A 24,765-nucleotide genomic window follows, 5' to 3' on the forward strand; every position below is an offset into this window, starting at 1 on the left:
CTTAAAAATGGGTGTGATATTACCTTTTCTCACTGAGAGTGGCTTTCCTAAAATTTAGCACCCTGAATTTATTCTTTGTCTCATATCCCTGAGGAGTTGAACTTCACTAGTGCGTATCCACTAGCCAAGCAGCTTCCAATCTTGATGTCACCAAGTAGTTCATTTTCACTGATGAGCAAATAGGTTCAGTACAGCATCCCCCAGGTAGGGCTGTCTATTACTTGGCTCAAAAAGTTATTCTCAATGCATTCCATGAGCTTCCTGGATTGCTTATATCTTGGTGCGCTACTTTTCCAACAGATGTTGGTGTCCCCCAGCAGGATGAGAGCCTACAATCAAAATACCTCTTGTAGATGGAGGAAGGTTTCATCAACAGGCTCAGCCTGGTAAAGCTGCCTCTAGTAGAAAACCAGCCCCAACACTCCCTTTGTTGCCTTGTTCTCTAACTCTCATCTACTGACTTCCAATTTGCTCAGCCCCTGCTAGCACCCTGTCCATCTAACCTAGTTATGCTGTCCAACACCTTATCACAGACAGGCTTGCTACAATTCCCTTTCCCCTTCAAACCTAGTTGAAAAGCCATGCCAGTGAGTCCTGCTAGTTTTCCCTAGGGACCTTCTTCCTCCTTTGAGCAAAGGGAAACCCTGCAAGCCCAGTAGGCCGTCGGCCATTTCACTGTCAAAGAACTCAAAGTTTTGGCAGTAGCACCAGCCATGAAGCAAAATATTTATAGATTTGACCATTCCATTTCTTTCAACGTTCTTATTCTCTACAGGAAACACAGAAGATGACCCGTGCCCTCAATTCCGTCAGGAGGTAAAAAATTTCTTCCACTTTACATTCAATTTTAGAATTTTAAGGGCTCAATTTCTAACATTTCCATATTAATAGCTAAGGTGGTAAATGTGTCTTGAACACCAGAAGCTGCATACGTATTTCAAAAACACTGGAGTATTGTAAAGATGCTTCTCCCCTATTCTGCCTTGTAGTCAAACCAGGGCTATGCTGAAATGCAAAATGTACTAGCACTAGGCAAGAAAAAAAGATGCTAGTTTATGCTCGGTATACTTCTCTTCTTTAAACTTGTTTCAAATTCAGCTCACCAACATCAAAATGGTGTTTCCATTATCATTCCAGAGTTATTTTCTGCATAATAAGCATGTTACTTAGAAAACCTAAAGTCAGGATTACATTAGAAGGAGAAACCATGAAAATTCTAATGAAGAGGGACACAACAGAGCAGAGATACTGACAGTTTCAAACTACATAATGATTTCTTTTACTGGTTAAAATACCCATCTGAGACAAGATATTTCCACCAATGCTTGCCATTACTATTCTCAGCATCTTCAACATCTTTATTTTTTGTTATGAACACTTTGCCTTTTATTTCCTCCTCCCACAGTAGGCAGTAGCAGTGGGAGATGTTATGCTTCTATCAAGAATCAGATAGCATCAAGTATATAAATAAGCCAATTTTATTTTTTCTGTGTCCTTTGAGAATACATTAGGCATAACTATCAGAAGACCAAGAAACTTAAAGCTAGCCTCTCCAGCAGCCTGGAGGAGCCACTGAGGACCCAAGCCACCCAATGGCTGCTAGAAGCCACGCAGTGCTTTTCATCTTTGTTCTAAACGTCTCTGATGAAACAATATGATTCTTCATATTTCATTTAAAATCTATGTGCTCTTTGTTTTTGTTGCTGATTTTTAACTACACAGTCCAGCCCCAATTCCTCCTTAAATATTATTCATTCTAGGTTTCTGTAGCAAGAGTTGCTACCCGAAAACAAATGCGGTACTATGAGGACAATAGGGTACTCTTTAATATATAGCTAGAAACCGCATTAAGGCTTCTCATCAAGCACTGTCAGTACATTAAATAGTGTTTACGAGACACAATCAGTTCATTTGTTTTATCAAACAATAAATAAACCAAGAATATACACTGAAATCCTTCATTAGGGATGATAGACCTATCTAGGATGACATGTTGATCAAATATCTTCACACTTAGCAAATTTCTTACTAAAATCTTTACTTCTTAGTAAAGTTAGATGAAACATCTCTAAGATTCTGATTGAAAAAGCTCAAAGAACATTAACGTTAACCCAAAGGTAAGCAAGCAATACAAACTCTTATTTAGTAACCAGTGACATTTATAGCAATTAGTTGCTTCTCTGAAAGGTTCTATCAAGTCTTCCATATGGTTAGGTTAGAGGAAATGACACCCTGCTCTACGTGCTTTCACAAATACACATCATATCTTCTGAATGAATACAGATTTAGACTGTGTATATAGTTGTACTTACAAGTAAATAGCAAATTGTTCTTCCTCCCAAAAGTATACAGTGTCTCAGTACATCTCCAAAATTGAAGGATGGTGCTATTTTGTATTAATTACAGTTAAACTTTGTGGATTTTTTTCTGAAAAATACTTTCTAAAGTAGAACTTCTATGAAAGAGATGTATTCTTCAATTTTGCTAGCTGTTTCTCTTCATTAACCATGCAGTGAAGTTTACAGTACAAGTCCTACTTTATTTAGATTCACTAAAATACTGTGCTCAAACACTCACAAAAACACACAGTGAACTGATAACCGTCAAGCCATCAGTTGAGTCACACAAAACAAAGGACATGTGAGAAACGAACCTGTGTGAAAGTAAACGAGTGAGGAAATTTCTCAACATTCACAGAAAGAGTTTGCTCAGAGAAACTGTGGATGCCCCATCTCTGGAGGGCAAGGTTGACTGGGGTGGGATCTGGGGCAATACAATCTAGTAAGTAGCAATCTTGCCCATAGCAAGGGGTTAGAACTTGAAGGTCCCTTCCAATCCAAGCCGCTTTCTGGTTCTATGATTTACAGACTACAGAACCCTGACTACCCAGAATCATCTGAAAAATTATTTGATAATAAAAATTGTTGGCCCAAGTTTCTTTTTAGTATTAAAATAAGAAAAAAATTCCTTAGGAATAGCTGATATTCAGTTGTCATATCTGTACACTTTTCTCCTTTTGTCATTGCTAATAACAAAAGAAATGTGATAACAAGAGCACAGCATGAAAACAAATTACAGAAATGAAGTGAGGAAACAGAGATGGTCATCTTCTATTTAATTATGTCCTATTTATTTACGAAAAGCAATCCTGAATAAAGGATATCAAGCTTAGGGAAAAAAAAAAAAAAAAAAACCTTTGATAATACAGTCAGGAGATGTCTTCTAACATATGGGGCATATATTATGCATGGGCAGCTGTCCCACATGAACAAGCTATCAGCTTTTTCTACATTCAAAACATGCAGCTATGTGGAACAAGCATAGCTAATATAAATATAACATAGCTATACACAGAGGATACACAATAACACGTAAAGGCATAAGATCTTATTCTAAGGAAAGCCTTACCTAGCAAATCACACCAGAAGTCAGTTCCTTTATTAAGGGAAACAACAGCTCTACAAGAAACAGCTTTGGAAAGAGACTCTATACCTGCTTTTTCTGGTTTGTCCCAATTATTTGTCACCTGGCACTCTACTTTGCAGGGAAATCTACGTACACAATAATTTCACATCTGCTCGCACAGCTCTCAAAGCACTCAATATCATGAACAATTCAATTAATCTAATAAAATCATAAATGTTCTTAACATTAGGTCACTGCTTCAAGCATCCTGATGACTGGCTCTTAATCCAAAGCCTATGAAATGCAACAGGAGTTTTCAATTTCATTTCAGCATTTTGGGGATTGAAAGAGCTTTGGATTTAAAATGCTTTCATCAGCTAGCTCTGAATGTTTCTTTACAAAACAGATGTAATGCAGCATCCTTTTTCATGTTCATTGATTTAGTTTTTGTTTATCAAAAATTTCAGGTTGGATAATCACATTCTACATTTATGGCAGGAATTCCCACTGGAAATGCAAAGTTGAAACTTTGACAATGTTTTGTTTTCCTTCTCCAAATAAAAGAAACAAACCAAACCAAACAGATAATACTGTATCCTCATTATCTGTGAATTGGCAAACACTCAAACTCAATGTTAACCCATTTAACATCACATCTTTTTGTAATTGATAAATTCAAGTGATTTTTCCCTTACATTCTCCTTCCATATAATGAAGAAAAATGCCTGTCAACTGTTTAAAGAAATACTACAACATATTGCATTAACTTCTGGACTGAAAATAGAAAAAAAATTTCCTCAAAAGAAAACTGGAGACTGGTTTAGTACTTCCTACCTCTCACCCCATGTCTTTAACATTAACATTTGAATCCAGTCTAAATGGAAAGGGACAGAACAGGGTACTGAGATATCGGTCTTCCAGAAATGATATAAATCATTTCTGACACTCATTTCCTACAATTAACACAAACAATCAGAGATATCATATTGTCTTGCAAGGAGAAAATCTTGTTCAAACAAAATCAAGGCCTTCACTGGTACAGAAAAATCCATTATAATCTCGTTAGCCATTGACATTCAAGATTTTAAGTATTCAAGATGCTGTTATACTTGATACCAATACAATGAAACTTCATTGCAATGAGGTCCTATGCCTTTCAATATGCATTAAATCTTTTCTTCTGATTACAGAGTCAACAATGCACTACCTATAAAGTAGCATCAAAACAATCCAGAAAAATATTATATTTTACTCATGCTGCAAAAATGAAATTTTCTAGTGTATATCATCTCCACTGTGCAACCATTCTGCTAGAGTAGAAGTATTATGTTTTTGTGGGGTTTTTTGTTTAGACCACAAACTGAGATACTTTTACAAATAATTTCTCTTTCAATTTGTTTGCTGAATGGGACAAGTTTTTATAATCTACAACTGTCATTTTTCACTTTGTCATTCATTTTTCTTCATTTCAGTTCATCTAACGCCTTTTCCTAAAGGCCTGTTCCTGTTAAAGATAATAGCAAAATTCTCAATATCACTGGAGCAAGAATCAGATCTGATGCACTGTTGAAACAGAGGAGGGAACAGGATCGATTTAATGAGGCTCTGCTTGGAAGGAAGTGGAAAGAATCAGTATCTATATCTTCCTTCCTGAAATGGAAAAATAATGGATTTCATATACCGGAAATGTCATTTTTCTTTAAATGCTTCAAGCTCCTCCTGTCAAAAAATTTTAGCATGTCAAACAACGTAAAATACACCCATTATTTCTAAAACAGTTTTAGCAGAGATTATACACATTTGGGGGAATTTGTTACTACACACAAAGAATAAGTTAGTCCATCTCATTAATATTATAGACAGATATGAAACAGATCTCACACTTTACATTTCAATTCTGACACGTAAATAGTCTGTTTTCCACACTATTAGGCAGCTCAGTGGCTTTCTAATGAATGTCTAATATTTCACAGACTCAGCAAACAAATGGGATGGCATTTTGGTTGTGATCTTGGCAGGAGGGGAGCAAGGTGGGGGTGGTGTTAATTTCTATCTGTCAACTTTCATAATTCTGTTATGATTATTTGGAAGCATCCAGAGTGCTCAGAGAAAAACACCAAAAACTGAAAACCCTAACACTCATGAAGGTTGCAGTTTTGTTTCCTACTTAAAAATAGTTGAGATTTTACATAGTTTAGACTAGCAAAACACCTTATAGTAGGTACTTCACTCTTTGAGTATATTTTTCTAAATGTTACAAGTCAACATCTCAGTAATTGCCTAACTAATAACACAAACGCTATTACTTTTAAGCTCCATCTACCATGACAGTATGATTTATAAAAGTAGGTAAAATATGTTTCTAAAGCATGAAATATGAGTTGTTCAGTAGCTTTATAAGGACATGGATTTCACTGTAGCATCACCACTATGTTTATTAAATGATACCTTGATCACTGTCAGTAGTTGTACAATAAATGCAGCTTTAATGGAGTTACTGATTCAGATCAGTTAGGATCTCATACTTAAATTCTATTTCCTCCATCCCAAAGAGGGATTGAAATCTCCAACCATTATGAGCATCGAGCCATGAAATGTATACTCTATTTCCACCACTAATAAAATTTCTCAGTTGTCTAGCTCAGTAATAAAATTCCTCTTAACATCCAATTTCCAGATCAGCAGAGCAGCATTGCCCAGACTGGCAATGGGAGACAATCCAGGGAACCTGCATTTTCCACAAGTACGCAACGTACAGGTTAATGATTGACAGATAGTGGCAAGGCTGCTTAGTGGAGGACAAATTATGAGCTTATAAATTCATTCTCCTTAGGATCCTACCACCTAGTTACCAGCCTCATCATGCAGAATTTCCTTTCCAAACTGAAAACATACAACAAAAATAATGGACTTCAGCCAAGTTGGATTTCTACAGGCAAAAATTAATAGAATGGAAAGAACTATTTTTGAATGACTGAAATCCACATACGTTTGTCACTGAATGTCCCAATTTACAGTAATAATCTTTGAAAATTAACGCATATGAATTTAAACTTCTATTATTCTTTATGAAACAATAAAGATCTAAAGCATCCTTTCAACTACTGTGGCAGTTACACCAATTAAGTAATGTGTACATATATACACACTGTCCTATCTGTCACAAAAATGCTGGTTAAGAAGGTAAAGTTGTATTCAACTCTATTGCATCAGTGTAAACCTGAAGTCAAACCATTAATTTCAGTGAAACTTGTTTATATTTACATCTGCATAACACAAAAGATTTTGGTTGCATATGGCTTTAACTTTGCTTCAAGACTAAACTAAACACTAAGAAATCATTGCAAACCTGCCATATCTCCCTAAGATGACAAAAATTGCAGTTTTACCAGCACTGCAGTGTCTTCTCTTCTCACACTCGTAATTATCTTCTATAGAAACTATGAACTAGAAAGACAGGAATCTGGTCAGTAAGTCAATCCAGCCCTTCTCACATCCTTCAAACTAAGGTAAAAGTGCTTCTGTGAATTTGCTCACAATCTGAAATTAGAATGCAACCCATAGGGATACGCTGGGCAAGAATCTGTCACAACAATGGTTTTAGAAGAAAATGGGTTAAAAATTTAACTTTATTTTCCTGACATTAGCCTTCTCACATACTTGAACAATCAATCAGACAGGAGTCCTGCTTCCAGCAACATGCAAGACTTTCAGTTTTTCCTTCCAAGAGCTTTAGTAAGTACTTAAAATAATTCCAACAAGAAAAATCAAGAACCAAGTTTAAAACCTTTACTTTACAAAGCTTTTGGCTATATCTGTGAGCACATGCTCATTTACAACATTCATTACCATTTACATTTTCTACCTTCTTGACACGAAATCGAGATTTCACATTTGCTCCTGGCCAATAAGAAAACTTCTCATTGAAAATGCTACCTTCTTTTATTCGACCATTACTGGATTTTCCTGGTATTGTGGAAGGCACAGCTGTGGTCATGACCTGTTATCACAACAAAACCAAGGACTGGCAAGTCATAGTTAGTAAAAATAATAATAATAATAATAATAACAATAATAATAATAAAATGAAATATACCAGGCACATGAAAACAAGACTCCACTGAGCACTAAGCAGCCGTTAATGAGATACTGCAATGTGCACAGCAACAACAGTTAAGAAAGCCAAAATAGCCATCAATAAGGGCTAATAAGCTTGAATTGGTATCTCAATAATAAAGCTATGCTGTTTCTGTTCCCTGAACTATCTTCTATGGTTACCTCTTCTCTGTTCCATTCAGTCATTACTTAACTGCTTAAGAAAAGGGGGAAAAAAAAAAAATCACCAGTTACACAATGTTGTAAAGAGTACACAGATGCACTCTCAACCACTGACTTGTATTAAAGTGATAAATTTCTAACTTTAAAATAATATCATCAAAGAAAGATGAAAAGTAACAGTAACGCTCACAGAATCACAGAATTGTAGGGGTTGGAAGGGACCCCCAGAGATCATCGAGTCCAACCCCCCAGATTGATGATTGATAGCTCAGACTGATGGAAGATTTTGTTGCTGTTGTTTTGAGTTTTTTTTTTTTTTTACTTTTTTTTTCCCAGAGAAAAAGTTATCTTTTAAATTACTACACAATCCAAAGAAGAAGCTGCTAGAAAACTGGATGGGCACAATTACAAGAGTTATTTATTTTGAGTCAAAATTTGAGAAAGCAATGTAGAGATATGGAAGGCATTCCTCTCTTTACGTACTAGACAGTACTTCGTATCTCTCTCACTCCTTCTTTCTCTCCCAGTTCTGTTTGAGTTCTTACCAGCTGCACTTTTTCTCTGCAACTCTGCTTATTCAGTACACAAATGCAATGTAGAACTCTCAGTAACTTCCTCTGGGGCATTTAAATTGATAGCTTCATTGCACAGTCACATTTATAGAACGTGTAACATATACCTCTCATGCATACAGAAGAATGCAAGCTTACCTGAAGAAAATAACAATCTTAACAAAGATCAATAAAAGTAATTTCAATACCAGAAGTATTTGAACAGCTGCATATGTGTATATACATGCAAAACTACACACAAAAAAAAGCAAACTCTCACTTTATAGCATAGAAAGCCTTTTTTTTCTGCAATTTCTTTGCCTGAAGGTTAGAACTTTCTCAAACTCTGCAAGATGCAAACGAGGTAACTTCCAAAAAAGAAGTCTGCTAGTACACATCAGGTCCTTTTAGAAAATAAGCGATGAACATTTGTCTTCGTAAGGCTTTCCATGTATCACTACAAACTTTCTTTGTCATAAGCTCCCAGAAGTCTATTTTACAGATAACTGAACCCATCTGGTTCACTGCTTTGAGACAGTTATGAAACAGAGAGAGCAGCTGTCCAGACAGTCCATCACAGCGTCTGGGTGTTTTAGTTCTTCTTGCAGCAAAAATTATTAAGATAGAGAGGCTCTTCTGAAACATCCAATTAAGACCAGCCATCAGAAACTTCTGCCTGATCTTATGACAGTCACCCATTCTAAGTAGTAGTTTCCTTAACAAATTTCTGTACGAGTTACTTTGTCATTTAAATGCGTGTTTGGAAAAAGCAAGTGAGCAGTGAGGTGTGTCCATAAAACACTGGGTAACAACTGACATCCTGTGAGTGCCCTGCCCAACACCCACCAACCAGGACTGCAATCAAATACAGTTATGCACCTAAGCTGCGAGCTGGAACTAAATCTACGTTCAGCTTTACAACCAGCATATAACTTGTGCCTGGGAATGGCATGGGACCCTGACAAGTCTTCACAGCAGTAATTTGTATTTTTCAAAAACCCTTTCAAGTTTGTTTTCTAGCTCTTAGAAAGGATTGTTATCTTGTAACCACCACCTACCAGCTGGTCTACTCTGCTCCAGTTTTATGCACCACTGCAAATTTGAAACTGCAGTTCCTTATTTCATTCATGGCAGCCCTTTATCATCCAAACTGAGATCATACTATACTACAGTTTAGTAGGCTAATGTAATTTCTCATCACCTTAATAATTTAATCCCAACGCATACAAATATGGCTGTTGGTCTTACCCCAACAAAGGCCGAAGTATTACAGATCTGTTTCAAGGAGACTGTTAGGTAAATGTCATTAATTTCTCAACATTTTGTAGTCAAAGTCTTATAATCAGCAGCCTTACCATACCATATCTTATTAGGCTGCTATTATTAGCAGCCATGACAATTGTAGCATTATCATATACTTCTAAAAACACTTCTTATACTTCTTAAAAGCTTCTTTTTTATAAAAAAAAAAAAAAAAGACAACAAAAAAAAATTTCATGTGAAAGATGCTAAACTTGAATCATAATTAATAGCTATGAAGTAAAAACATAAATACTGATGATAGGGATAGAGAAGCTGTCTTCCTTCTCTGCTTGCTCAGCTCTGTAGAACAGTCAGTGTTTTCTTACACAGATTAAGAATAAAAACAATCTTAGCTAACTGGAGCTACGTCTGTTTGAACGTTAGATTAAGCTGATACACCTAGATGACAGAAAACATGCTTTTGCGTCACACTTTAGCTTCTTTCTTACTGCAGCCTCTAAATAGAATTGTTGACAGTAAGTTTTCTCTTTTTTTCTTGTGTTAATATAACACTTAAGTTTACAGAACAGCATTACTTGAAAACGTTCAGTGCCAGCGTACAACACTGAGGACAGCACATTACAAGAAGATTTTAAGATGTGCTTCACTGTAAGATTCAAAATATTAAAACATATATATCAGAAATTCCATAGAGTGAGATAACCCTCATGAGCAAGGAGGTTAGACTCCATTTTGTCACCTACACACATTAATAATACTGCAACTCACTTTATATCTTACTGGATTTTCTTTATGAGCATTATTTCTAACATGTGAAGTTGTGACCCAGTGAATTGCACATAATTAACAGCAGTCATAAATACAATGTGACTGCTCACCACAAATACTTAGAGCCTCTAGGGGGTGAAAAAGTTTTGAACTAACAGTAATTTGCTCTGGCCTCACAACTCTTGCATCAATGAAAACATCATTAGGTGTTCTAATTCACAGGCAGAAAGGCTATAATACAAAACATGAAGAGTTTATTGTAGGACTTCTTATTCCTAAGACATGATTGCGTATCTAACCAACTTAAAACTACTCTTAGCAACTGCATTCAGTGCCATCTTACCTGGCACCACAACAGAAAGCTAAGCTTTGAAAGGCTCACCAACAGAGCTTCCCCAGCATTTTTTGCCTAGACCTGCAAGCATAAGTTTGTGTTAACAGGAGTAGAATATCAGAAAAAAACCACAAAGCTTTGTAAAAGGCCATAAAGACAAACCTGCCTCTGCTAGTATGGACTCTATTATGTATTAAGACTTCAGAAGAGCCTAATACAAACTCTTGCTTATTTAGGAAACTCCAAATCTCCTCTGGATTAGGAAATAAAGTCCACATAGAGAAGCACATTTCTCTCAATAGAGATTTTTCATACAGAGGAAACAATACATAGGTAGTCACTTTAATCAGGTGTTTGGTTTCCTGAACCTTCAGAACAGAAGCAACAAGTTTTACTCAATAATTAAATAATGTAAAATACAACAGTGTCAATGAAAACATGACCCTGTGAATGATCATGCTGCAGTAGGCATGAACACTCTAACGCAAACAGTACTGTCATTCGCCATTTATTCTTACCTGCCAAGCAGGAAAAAAATGAGTGACTAGCACTGATAAGACTGAATATAGACTAATGCTTCTGGTGAGCACAAATTTTCACTGGTATCATTTTGTACTGTTGCAGTACTAATAAACAAGTGAGAATACAGCTCACTAAACTCTTTTTTCCTCAGGAAACTAAAATAACTTCTGCCTCACAACTGCTGTTGCTTCTCAGTGAACGAATACAGGAAAAGGAAACACCCTAGTTTATCTGCATTATTTAAGTAAATACTGTATTACCCCAAAATATGCCCAACAGCGTGTCAGAAGGAAAAAATGGATAAGACCTAAAGAAAAATTTGAGGTGAATAAGGAGTACATGGATAAAGTGACCTTATTCCCTCATCAGTCTTCTTCTCTGACAGACTGAAGCTAGATTAAAATGGCTTTGTCTCCCAGTTCCAAGATAAAATACTTCATAGTTACAGAAAAGCAAGAAATAACAAAAAGCAAGTAGAGTCAGCAAAAAGACTGCATTAGTTCAGCAAAAATAATTAAACAAAAGTCATAATTTAAAACTCATAAAACTCATAATTAAATAATGAATGCTCAAATTTTAGTTCTTATATAATCCAGATCCAACCTGTCTTGATTTTCACACATTCATACATCTCCATGCTAATTCAGTAGAATAATACATGCTAAATACATAAAATAGGCACAGAACACATAGAACACTTTTTTAAAACAGTCTCTTCCCGCTTTACTTCCATTATTTAGGAAATGGAACAGTCATGCATTTCAGCCAAATCCAATTGTGATTACTTCCCCACAGCTGGCTTTTAAAAAATATTTACAGGTTTAGAGAAAACAGAAATAAAGGCTGTGGTGATCAGAAACATGCATTAAGGTTCTGTACCAATTGCATTAAAGTGGTTTTGTCGTGATCTTCCCATCTATGTTTAAAGAACCATCATAACTACAAAACCAACTTTCTACTCTGCTATTTTTGAAATACTGCTGTTTAGGTTTTCATATATCAGTGTGTGTGCATGTGACAGAATGAGGATTCAGGGACTTGAAAAATAAATAAATACAAAATAAAAATAAAATCCCTGATCTCTAGAAAAATGTGAAGTCCATTTAGACAACAAACAAGACAAATATTGACAGAAGAACACGTTAAAGTTCAAAGCCTGCGAGCAGTCCAGCTGGGGCTCAGCTGAGCCTTCGAATTTGAACACGATCCTTTTTAAGGCTCACTGCACTTTGCATGCACGTGCAAGTACACAGCTTCTGAAAACTCAAACATACCCCAAGTTTTTGGAAACTAGTAAGACACATGAAGCAAAAGAAAGAGGACAAATGAGCACACCGTCTACATCCGCAAGAACGTTATATTCACTTTTTAAAAGTTACAGACCTGAATACGTAGGAATCGTTGCCACCTACTTTAAAACGTCTGCCTGCAAGACGGGAGGTTTGTAGGCATCGCCGCTTCTCAACCAGGTGGCAGCCAGGTGAAAGCAATAACGGCAGCCCACGAACATGTGAGTCAGCCGTTTTAACTCTAACTGAACATTCCAGCCTTACAGTCCTCGTTTTGAAGCATCACCTCCACAATCCATTTTAAACAAAAAACAAAACAAAACAAAACAAAAAAAAAAAAAAAAAAAAAAAAGGAGGATAAAGGTATTTTAGCGGAACAGTCCTGCTTTGCCTTTTAAAAAGAAGCAGACGCAGAATGTGAATTCAATTCCCTAAGCTAACTAGGTAAAGAGAAGATAATCAAGAGATATCTGACTTCAGAAAACAGCAATCTCGGGCTGCTGTTTCCACCCAGCGCCCTTCCACAGGGCCAAGAGCCGCTCCCCCTGGAAGAAGCGGGGAGCTGCGAGCGCGGTGATGCGCACTGGATGCACTCTGTCTCTTTTTCTTTTGAAGGAAGAAGTGCTAAACTCACCGTGCTGGCAACGCGATGGGTGAAATTATCATTGATTCTTGCAATTGCATCGTAGGTGGAAACTTCAGCGCTTCTGTAGCACCAGGTTAAATTTTCTCAGAATTAAGCAGAAGCAAATCAGCCATGCGCTGCTAAGGTTGTCGCCCCTTCACGTGCACACGCGCAACAACAAGCAAGCTCCAACAACCGCAAGCCCCAGTCTCTTACCCAGCGGCCGCAGGAAGCGTCGAGACGGAATTGCAGAGTCTCAGAAACCCTCGACGGCTCCTTAAGAGCCCCCAAAATGACGGAAGAAATCCGTAGCGGCGCGGTGCGTTGAGGACAGAAGCCGGGGCCGAGCTGCGAGCACCGGCATCTCCCCGCCCTCACACCTTCGCCTGCGCGCGGAGCGGCGGGGCGCGCGCCTGGGGAGCAGCTCCTCCAGCAGCGCCGCTGCTCGTGCGGAGTAGAGCCGCGAGCTCCGCCTCAACCAGCTGCACAGATCCGGCTGAGGTGTAGGATAGACAGCGCTTTTCGCACGTGGGAGCGGATTCGTGCAAGAAGAGCTGCTTTTTCTCTTTGTTTGCTTTTGATGCAAGTTCCCAATGCGTCTACGCGAATCAGGGAATGACATTTAGTGACCTATCATTGCACGCTGGTCACTGAAAGCAGTACAAGATGAGCACAGCTGCACGCATGCAAATTCGTATCCAACTGCAATGGTTCCTGAACGAGGCCGTGCAAAAATTCCTGGTTTATACTTGGCAAGAGAAGCAAACAGCAACAGTAATCTGAGGTACTGCCGTACTAGGAAGCACCATAATTACCTTAATCAGCCAAGACAGGTACTAGGAATTCTAATTATTATTTAGTAAGATCATAAAATAGTTATTAGCATGTTATGGCAACAGTTTGAGAAAGCACAACAGGCGTTTTGTGAGTGTTTAGTGTTGGTCCTTCCCTTCACATGACCACTGCAGGCATGGTGCTGGGCACATGTGTGGGTTGGGTCATAGGGAACCATTGTACTGACAGCCCTGAAAGCTCCTGTTTTCAAACCATTCCTCATGTAACAGGATGCCTGATTTCTAGTACTGTTTATTACACAATGAAATCTTGTGGAAGCACTGGAGCTCTTTGCTTGCCATCAGTGGGATAAAGAAACTGCCACCATTCTTATTGCAACTAAATGTTGGGTTTATCCACCTTGCAGATGAGAAGGCTCCAGGGTGACCTCACAAAGGTCTTATAGTACTTGAGGGGAGCCTATAATCAGGAGGGAGACTGACTTTTTATATGAGTAAATGGTCATAGGACAAGGGGAAAAGGCTTTAAATTAGAAGAGGGCAGTAAGGCACTGGCGCAATGGCCCAGAGAGCTGTGGGTGCTCCATCACTGCAGCTGCCTAAGGCTGGGTTGGCTGTGGCCCTGTGCAGCCTGATCTTGGGGGATGCAAGCAGGGGCTGGAGCTTAATGATCTGTAAGCTCCCTTCCAACTCAAACAGTTTTATGATTCTGTGAAACACAGAGCAGCAATTCTGTGGCCTGGCCTCTTGAAAACCACCCGGAGAGCCTGCATCAACTTCAGAGCTTGTTTCACATGCGCATGGCACAAAGCAAGGCAACTAAAGTTCAGTTTGCTAACAAGAAGAGGCACAATATCCTTTAAAGACTGATGCACAGCATTTAAGGAAACCCATTCATAGTAACAGTAGTTGTGTCCAACAAGAAAGGTATCTGAAGCACTAGGAGCTCCTGAGCGCTGAGGCCAACTCCAGGCCGCTGCTGGAGGCAGGAGAACATCACCATTCACTCTAATACAACGTTTTTTAATGCAAATGCACCACAGACACTTGATTTATGCTATTTCCCATTACAAGCAGAGAGTTTCATAGATAAAGGCTAACTGTTGAAACCCCCAATATTTGTCCAGTGCTAAGTACTGTTAAATATAGACCTCACATGCTAAGTGCCTGTTTGACCTGCACTACAAAGCCTTTGGAAATTTGCCAGCATTACCCTCTTCACCTCCTGCTGTTCATTTGTATGCAGATAATGTTAATGTTTCCCATTTCAATGAGTTTTAAATAGCGTGCTAAAAAACTTTTATGAAAAGAAATAATTGAGGTTCCACCCTTGAACATAAATGAAGTAGATGGATGGAAATTGGATGAATAATTATATCTGACATTAACAAATACAGATGAACTGAGAGATTACATTATTTTTATAATGTTCTATCAAATTATTCAGACAAATTCCATATTTATCTGATTTTTAATCAAAGTATCCTATAGAACTTATAAATCTAGCCTATGGGGAAGGGGTTACATTCCAAGTTAAATTCTTATTCCTGCATGAAACTACAGCATATCAAGGAAATGGAATTATCAGTGTGGTTCTCTGTTCGCTTTACCCTTCTTAAATCATTTAGTGCCATATTTTTATCAGTACTAAATCCATATTTAACAGTCCCTGCAGTGGGATGTTTCCACCATAAATGAAAGAAAATTATTCTGCTCCAATGTAAACCATGTGCTTCCTATTTTTCTCTGCATAACAGATTCTGTCATCCTTTCTAGATGACTGAGGTGCTCAGCAACAGGCAGATCTGAACAAGGCAAGCTTAAGACACATCTGTGCAGCCAGTGCTTTCTGTCCATCAACTTGTTGTAGGCAGTTCTATGATTTTGTCCTGTCTTTATAGAAAGCTCCCGCATACAGTGATGGCTGTTCTGTAACTTAATGATCACCCATAAGCTTCCTGTAAGGACTCTTTGTGACAACTACACAATCCAGGACCTTGCAGTGAGTACCACTGTTCCGAAGACAGAAAAAAATGCATGGCGACAAATAGAAGCATTGTTTTGGAAGAAAAAAATTCAAATCTTACAATACAGACAACTTTTCCTCTTGCAGGGGTAAAAATGTACAGAATGGTTTATAGGAACATAAAGAAAAAAGAATCTAGACAGGATAGAAACACCGTGTATGTCAAAAGAAGGAACTCTCAGAATCATTATTAAATTCATTTTTTACAGCACTGGAACCTTAAGTAATAACAGTAAAACAGTGTAGATTGCTTGATGGGATTAGCAACCTATTCTGTTTTACAGAATGTATGCCACTGTTTTCACATTTATACTGTAGTCTTTAAGACTCAAGCTGTTAATAAGGTCTGCCTTATCAGTATGTCTAAAAAACAAAATGACAAACAGTAGCAGATGGAATACAATAGTTCGGAGGAAAAACAGAGTCTGCTCAAGTTAAAAAAAAAAAAAAAAAATTGGGCCCAAATTGATTTCAGATACTTTCAAGGAAGAAGTATGCTTATGCTTTTGTCACTTGTGTGGGCTTTGTTCCATATATTCATCATGCTACTGTCCTCTTCAAAATATACTTCAAAGTCATCTGGCAAGTGTCAGTATACTCAAAAGTTTTTATAATTCTTTTATTCTTCCACTTCAGCTCATTTCCCTTCTTTTGTTGTCATCATTACCTGCCTTCCAAACACTTGAACTGACAGTTTATCATTATCTCTGTTTATCTGTTCAAACTAACTAGCATTCAAATAGCTATGAATAAAGGGATCTGTGCGTGTTATTGATGTCTGTACAGCTAATTGCTTGTTCCTTTGTGCACGTCAAGTTGCAGAGTGAAGCATAACCTCCAAAATTCCATTTTTTAGAATGGACAACTTACCTTCTGCACTTCTGTCAATAAGGAATGCATTACATATGGTTCAGAAATGCTGCTAAAAACTGTGGGAAGCACTCAGCCCAGTGCCGCTTTTATCACTTGTCACTCTGAAATTATAATAGTAACAAGAAAGTAAAAAGCTCTTTCATCTTCCTGGAGAGCTGAAATAGCATTTCAGAGCTACTTTTGGATCACTCAGATGCAACTTTCCAAGTCTCTCCTGCCTTGCTGTGAGACAAATTTCCTATACAACATAAGAATGTAATACTTTCCATTTCTTGAGATGCACTCTCAGAAGTGAATAACATTTTTCTAGATATTCTGGAAGGAATTCTGAGATCTAATAGGTAAAAGAAGATAAGATAGATAGACTGAAAGATATAAAATACATTATTTTAAGACTGTAAAGATAAGCTATTACACAGAAGATAGTGATGCTGCAAGAATTTTGTTAGAAATGGTCTCAAAATATTCCCCATGGGCTGTCTTTACAACATTTGAATAAAATTCATACTGCTTTAAAGAGTAAAAGAGCCATTACGGATGTTACAGTATCAAAAACACACTATTCTTTGATAACATATATTTATATTACATAAAATGAACGTGGGTATATATACTGTAAGTACATCTAGAGATAAAACAAAAAACATTACACCTAAAAAGTAGCAATACATTAGCAAGATAATTAACGAGTGGTGGGATTGCAAAGTAACAGGTCCCAAATACCACTCTGTAAAATTTTCGGGTACTGAAAAATGCCAAATGCTTTTGCTAGTGAGTGACAAGATTTTGCTCAGTGAATGTAGAGACCTGTTTGACACAGTAAATTTTCTGGTGGGAGCTCCTTAGAAACTTCTGCAGTTTAAAGCAGTAAGCCTTCATTGAACTTTTCCTGCATAACCTCTCCTAACCTACAGGTCAATCACTTGTAGAGATGGGTAAAAAAGGCATCTCTAGAGGAAAGAGAAAAATGTTACTGCTTAGAATTACATCTGCATTGTTACTGAACCTGAATAACTACCGAATCAAACAGACAAGAAACAGTCTCCACTGAAGGAAAGGGGAGAAAAACATGTGCTGTAACAGTCAGAAGGAAAAAGAAAAGAAAAATAGAATAGGAAAATACCAAGTTCTCTTTCAGGCTGGGTTGATTTTACATTACAAACCTGAGGTCTGCACTGAGAAAGGAGAATTGTTCAAAAGGCAAGGATGGTGGCATCCCAAGTAAACTAAAAGATAAAACAAGCAAGGAGGAGCAGGCACAGATGAGCTGTTTTCCAGCTGACAGGTGTTCAAGCAACACAGAACCTAGAAGATCTCTGCCTAAGCTGCAGTCATGGAACACATTATCTCTGGGTGTCAGTGAAACTGAAGGAAAAGCAGAGTAATTCCAGTTTTAGGCATTTCTTTCTTTTTCCTTCCTTTAGAAATATCACAGGAGCATATTAAACTCTGCATCCTGTGCTTATGCATTACCATCTTATGTATTTTTGACCAAGTGAAACGTTCTTCCCAGATTAATATTTTTATCATTCTCCACACTGACAATCTATGCCACAGTCATCTTGTAAATAGTCTTTAATACTTCATGTCATTTTGAACCAGAGAACAAATTGCTTGCATAAATTAACTTCTGAAGTCATCTTTTAGAGCATTCTGGATGTGGTTGAAGATTTGCAGACCTCTCTGATATGTTTATTATCCATATGTGCCTTGATTACTAATCAGTCTGGCATTCTGACATTCAGTCGTTCTGAATTCTTGCCTTTTCTCCTATAACCTACATTCTCCATCCTCAGTCATTTTTATTTCCTTTTAAGATCTCTCCTTGACAACATCTCATTATGTCCATTTATTTACTTAATTGGCATTCACATAACTCTGTGTAATGTGATTTGTTGAGGTTATTGATTTTTGCTAGGCTGCAAGCTGTATCTGTTGCAAACTTAAATTTGTATACCTGGACACAACCTTGAAAAGTTCCAACTTACAGGCTGAACAGCTAACTCCCTCCTGCACTTTATTCACACTAATTACATTACTTACATTAGAGTTTAATAAAAAGAAATTAATGTCACAAAGCAAAGACCTTTACAGTTTTAATTACACTATTAGCATCCTGGTACTAATAAACATGTATCTCTGATCCTGTATGGACACTGTTAATGTTAGTATATTACTTTTCCCCCCTTTCCCCCCCCAACGTCTTTATATTGCTTTTCTACTCTTATTCCTTCCTTGAAGAAACTGTATGCATTGACAATTCATCTGTCTTTTCTAAATATATCATTGTCAAAATAACAAGAACTATATGACACAAGAGGACGAGAGACTTTTTTTTCCTCTCTAGGACTGAGTGAACGTGAGGTGATATTTCTCAGTCAGTTCTATCTCCATACAGAAATCAAACATAGCTGCAAGAATTTCGTGAAAGATCTGAAATACAACTGCAGGGTGTCAGCTGATATCAGAGGTAATTTCTAACTGAAAATTCATATGTAAACAATAAACCTATGTTCTTATGCAACAAAACTGCTCATCTACACCTGTCAGGTTTCATAAATGTGGTATGTTAATTTATTTAAGTTAATTATCTTAAATAAGGTCTGAATCACAAACTAATCAAGAAACACTGTCAAACATGCAAACAAACCAAAGGACCAGGGCAGCAGAGGTGCCATCACTGATGTGGTTTAACTGGGCAAAGCTCAGCAGATCAGGAGAACCTTCATTCATAATATTGAGACAGAAGCCCTAGCAAACTGTATACTCTCCCATAAACCTTTGATAGGTTATCCTTCACACTGTGCCTCTCATGACCCCACAACGTAGATTTCAACACAATTTTCCATTTACTGGATCAGAGATGGAAAATCCTGTTTTCTTCAGAAGGGACGAACTAACAGCATAAGCATGGAAAGGGTGCAAATGTAAAAAAAAAAGACAGACTTCTCATCCCATTGCCCTACACTAAAATCTGCTAAAATGAAAAAGTAAAACCAAGTGAAAAGAAAATGTGAGAATCTTAGACTGAAAAGAAATCAGTAGTTCTGTCTCTGAATAAAAATGTGTGATTTCAGCATTTTCATAAATCTACAGGAAATGCTTGGGCAAATTTTTATAATACTATCTCATAATTCCCCGGAATTCTGAAATGGCAATAGCATCAAGATGTCTGAAACAGAAATGCTGTTTGCAGTGCATTATTTTGTGCTAGTCCACATAATTATGGGTTTTATATATATATGCTGTAAAAATATGTTTTTGTAACAAAACATTTTAAGAAAGTTATTTCATTTCTTTCTGCAGACTGCAGTCTGTATTGCCTTGGGGACATACGTTATCTGAAGATTATTTCTACTTGTCTTTATTGTTGCCAAAAGGCCTCAAAAAAAAAAAAAAAGAAAAAGAAAAAGAAAAAAGAAAAGAAAAGAAAAGCTGATCTGAATGATAGGGAAAGATTCTGTAAGGGCATCGCAGGCTTACTGGCCATTGACTTTTATTCTTATTCTATTTTCATTAGGTTTTTCTTCTCAGGAAGTTGTGTTTTAAAGTACTTTTTTATAGGGTGGGAAGGAAAAGTGAGTTTTTATACTTTCTCAATACCAAAATCTATTTTAACTGTTGAAAAATTAATGTTCCCCACATCAAATCTGTGTTGTCCACGGCAGAAATAGGCAAGTCCTTAATTCAATCAGTGAGATTTCCTGTCCTTCTTTTCTCATATTCTTGCTTGTACTGGCACTATGTTAACAAAAGGGAAATCTTTTTTGTTCTCTGTGACCCTATATGAGTCTGTTTGAAAAATCTGGCCAAGTAAATAATTTTCACTAATTATTCTTAGACCAATACTGTGACGTATATATAGTGTTCTTAATACTATGGAAATAAAAACCAGTGAGATCCTCCTTTATTCTGAAATTATTTTAACTTTTAACAACAAATATAGAAAGGCAATGTAATTCTGGATCTTTCAACCACAGGAATCGGAATTTCTCTACTATCAAATGAGTAAATTGGCAGGAACAAGGATTGACAGGTTTTTGGCAGACTATAGTGAAGGAAAAACAGCAAAAGTGACAAATATCCAACAACAACAACAAAAAAAGCATAAAGAACCTTTAAAAAGAAGCATAGTGATACTATGAAGTGTATCAAGTAGATCACACATTGTGACAGAGAATGTTGTAACATGAAAGCAAATACTCACATACACCTGTCCAAGTCTATGCTAGGGTTAAATATAAATCTGATCAAACCTGGTTAAACACAGATAAATTTACTAGTCAGCACTAATTGAAGACACACACCACATCCCCCACCTGCGCTGTGACAGTTGCCTACGCAGCAGGCAATTCTCATGACAGTGCTCAGGAAATGAAAAGACAGAAATTAAAGTATTTATCACATAAATTCCAATTCCCTTATACCTGCAATAGCCACACTAATTCCTTCTTAAGCAAGCAAAAATATAAATCAAGATCTTGTACAGAACAAAGAAAATTTGCCTTGATTTGTTTCACTAGGATTAATTTAGGTCTTTAAAACACGACTTTCTATAGTAAATCAAGAAAGACTTTGAAATAAAGTTGGGGGAGGGTGTTGGAAGCCTTCAGATGTCAATAAATACTCTCCACTTCACTGAGGTCATTTGAAATATCCATCAGGCTTACTCTTAGCTTGGCCTGGCTCAGCTGTGTTATTTTTACCAATTCTTGTCTTTTACATCTCCATAGAAGAAGTTTGTCAGCTGCTGCATACATAGCCATTGTACAACATAAACTTGTACAGTACACAGGACAATTATTCATTTAAATAGGTCTATTAATCATTATAGTTTGTCATTTGGCCCATAAAATGTGCCTGTATTCATTTTTTTTCTAGGTAAAGAAGGCATGTTAAAATCTTTCAATGTCAAACAGGCTTGTTACACAGCCAATACAATCTTTAATGTGTTTATTTAACGTGATAGGATCCCATGACATAGTACACTGATGAAAAAGTGAGGCTCGCATTCAGAATGCTGAAATGAAGTAAATGTCTTGCAGCAGATTTTCTTCACACTTCCTGTAATGCACAAACATTTGTGATGTCTCAACATGCAATAATTTCTACAGCAACCTACAGATTTTGTAAGATACAATGGAAAAGTGTGCTATAAGACCTGTTAATCCCTGAAAAATGATATTGCAATCTATGGCTGTGGTCCAGCGATTCACTGATGTGGTTATAAATTACTGACATACGATTCTTAGTTGTTGCCACGCAGAAAGTACCAGCAACTCCAGGATTTAGGTAAAATGGTGTGTTATATATCATAACTAAGAGACAACTTAGTGAAAACAATCCCCACCTGCAATGATATGTAACTGCTTGCAGTCTCCAGAGGAAACAAGATCTTTTTGAATTCACGCTGCAATAAAAAGCAAGCCAACTATAATTTTCAAGATTTTTTTTTTTTTAAGGAAGAAAATAAAAGGCGTTGCAAATCTCTGCTACTAGTATAGCAAACCCTGAGAAGCTCTGTGTGATATACATTTTATGTAAAGCTATATGTGTATGAGATTTGAAATTATACTTTTTCTATTTGTCAGATGCACACTGTCTGTGTGCTACAGCATATAAGCAGTATCCATTTACCCAGTGTTAATTATGTAGGTTTCTCCATATGCAATGCCTTCTATTTATCTCCCTGGAAACTACAACAGATACAAAGAGCACAATAAGAATATTTGATAGAGTAAGTTCTCCCTTATATCCTATCTCATAACCTGAGACTATTGTTATATATGAGACGAAAAGTATCTAAACACTAAGCCAAAAAGGAATGGCAATCTAATCAGCAGCGAATCCGAGAATGTTCCAAGTGGGCCTTCCTCCCATCCCCCATCAGAAAATACAGGTTTCAGAACTCTTTCTAGAACTTTTCTTGTGGGAGAAAAAGGAAGGAAATGGTCTTTAACAGGCAGAAATGGAATCAGAATAAGACCTTCTTACCTGCTGGAAACAAAAGAGCATTCCAACTGCTGCTATACACATGCAAGAACGATTTCCTAAAATCACTGAGAGCTTTAATTATTCCTTCAGCTGTCTCTGACACTCACTCCTCTTAGTGAGTCAAGTCACTGTGTGGAATCAGTACATAGGCTAATGAAGGGAAAGAAGTTTGGTGGTGGTTAGTGATTTAAAAAGCACACAATGGGCCAAGTAAACACCAGTAACAGCAAAGGGGGAACCATATGGGCAATAGCAAGATTTGTGCTTCTTTAGATGCAGGGACCCATTAGCCTGTCTCACCTACCAAATGTACCTGCAGCATCAGCTGGCCAGCCTTGGTAAATGCTTAAATTGAATAACTTTGAGGAGTAGAAAAGGAAACTGCAGGCTGAAAAAGAGAACCTTGGTTTCATAAACCCTAAAAGTCTTCTATTACTTTATCATTGACAAAGAATAAGAATTACAGAATGATTTATTTTTTCTACAGAAGCACTTTTCAGAAGTGTTTTATTTTTCCCCTACTCAACTCCATTTGAGAACATCAACATAAGAAACATGTTAGACATGAGGAACAATTCAGTGTATTTTTGAGCTGAATCAGATTTTTCTAATTTAGATAGCATCAGCAGCGATTTCTCTGTTTGCAGTACATTTTATTCTCTTGGCTTATATTATATCTAAAAAAAAAAAAAAAAAAAAAAAAAAAAAAAAAAAAAAAAAAGAAAGGAAGGATGAAAAAAGAAGGAAGGAAAAAAAAATAAGGAGAAAGGAAAAGACTTTCACTAGAGAATGTAAGAACAACATTTTTCGAAATAAATACTCTGAGGAGATCCAAATGACATTTTGAAAGAATTAAACTTTAATGAAGTCCATTATGCTGAAGTAAGCTTTTTCTTTTCTCTTTGTGAGATATATGGTCCTAAAAAATATCTTACAAGAAGGAAGAGACTTTTTTCCTCAGTCCTAACTGTAGTGTAAAGGTGTTGTGGCTACAACACTTTTAGTCCATTAGGTGAAAAAGCATATTTATCTAGTCTGCATTTCTGTAATAACTCTTCCATACAGCGTCAGTGGAAAAATAAAATCCATCCTAACAATTCCATTTTCCATGCTAAATGCCACTACTAAGGCTTCGTACTTCTCCTACTCCTTTCTCAAACTCTACAGACTACAAACTAGTATCAGTCCAACATCATGAAGTTCATCATTCTATCCATGTCCTTAAAATTCAAGCCAGAGCAATCAAGCTATATCAGTTGAGAAAGATGGAACAGTCAGTATGAAGTCTTAGATGAAATAGAAGGGAAAAAGGCAGGTGTGAACCCGAATCAGAAAAGCACAAATGTACTCACCGCTGGGTGTGGAGCTACAATCTCTGGTTTTTTCTCCTCTCCCTTTTTTCTCTCTCTTTAGCTTGGAACTGCAAAATAGTAAAGTCTGCTCATTATGAAATCACCAAAAGTTTCAACTGCAGATGTGCTAAAGCATCACAACTACAACACAGTATATGGCAACAAATGTTGGTTTCTTTCAAGTATCAAACGCATATGAAAGAATCCAAATAGAAAAATCAAATGTGTGATGTACTTCCTGGAAATGTCTATCAGTAGAAATAGTGGCAGCAAAACTGGTAGCAAAGGAACAAGTTTGCATTTGCAATGCATTCTCAAAAAACATGGCAGATAATTATGAGAAATAAATTCAAAGTCTTCAGAAAAAAATAGGTAACAAGTTGATGCAGATATTCCGCCCCTCAGGAAAACTGAGGCAGTATTTTCAGTCCTCAAGTTTAAGGTCTTTACATCTTCCCTTTATCTATTAATGCTACTTTCACACAAAACTAAAGTTATTTGTTGGAAGTATATCTGTAAGTAGTCTTGCCTTCATTGCTGTTCTGAAAAGGAAAAAAAAAAAAAAAAAAAAAAAAAAGAAAAAAAAAGAAAAAGAAAAGCCCACTAGAGCAAACCAACAAATAAAGAACTGCTTTTCCTGTAATCTGATGTTTCGTTTCAATAGTTACGTGCTGTAACAAAACAAGAAAAG

General features: G+C 36.8%; 2 long non-coding RNA genes across 2 annotated transcripts in view; both read right to left on the bottom strand.

Annotated features, from left to right (window-relative positions):
- Positions 1–14,213, bottom strand: part of LOC128072716 (uncharacterized) — a 159,534-nt gene extending 145,321 nt beyond the window's left edge. Inside the window, exon 1 of the long non-coding RNA XR_008202418.1 lies at positions 13,252–14,213. This is a non-coding gene — a long non-coding RNA (uncharacterized LOC128072716). The remainder of the gene's footprint in view (positions 1–13,251) is intronic.
- A 7,048-nt stretch (positions 14,214–21,261) lies between these two features.
- Positions 21,262–24,142, bottom strand: LOC128072725 (uncharacterized). The gene is made up of 3 exons (XR_008202423.1): positions 24,075–24,142; positions 22,079–22,138; positions 21,262–21,792 (listed from the first exon to the last, which is right to left on the bottom strand). It is a non-coding gene; the product is annotated as an uncharacterized LOC128072725 (long non-coding RNA).
- Positions 24,143–24,765: the final 623 nt, after the last annotated feature.

Source organism: Tympanuchus pallidicinctus, unplaced genomic scaffold (genome assembly GCF_026119805.1).
Source record: "Tympanuchus pallidicinctus isolate F22 unplaced genomic scaffold, pur_lepc_1.0 scaffold7, whole genome shotgun sequence".
Classification (NCBI taxonomy): Eukaryota; Metazoa; Chordata; class Aves; order Galliformes; family Phasianidae; genus Tympanuchus; species Tympanuchus pallidicinctus.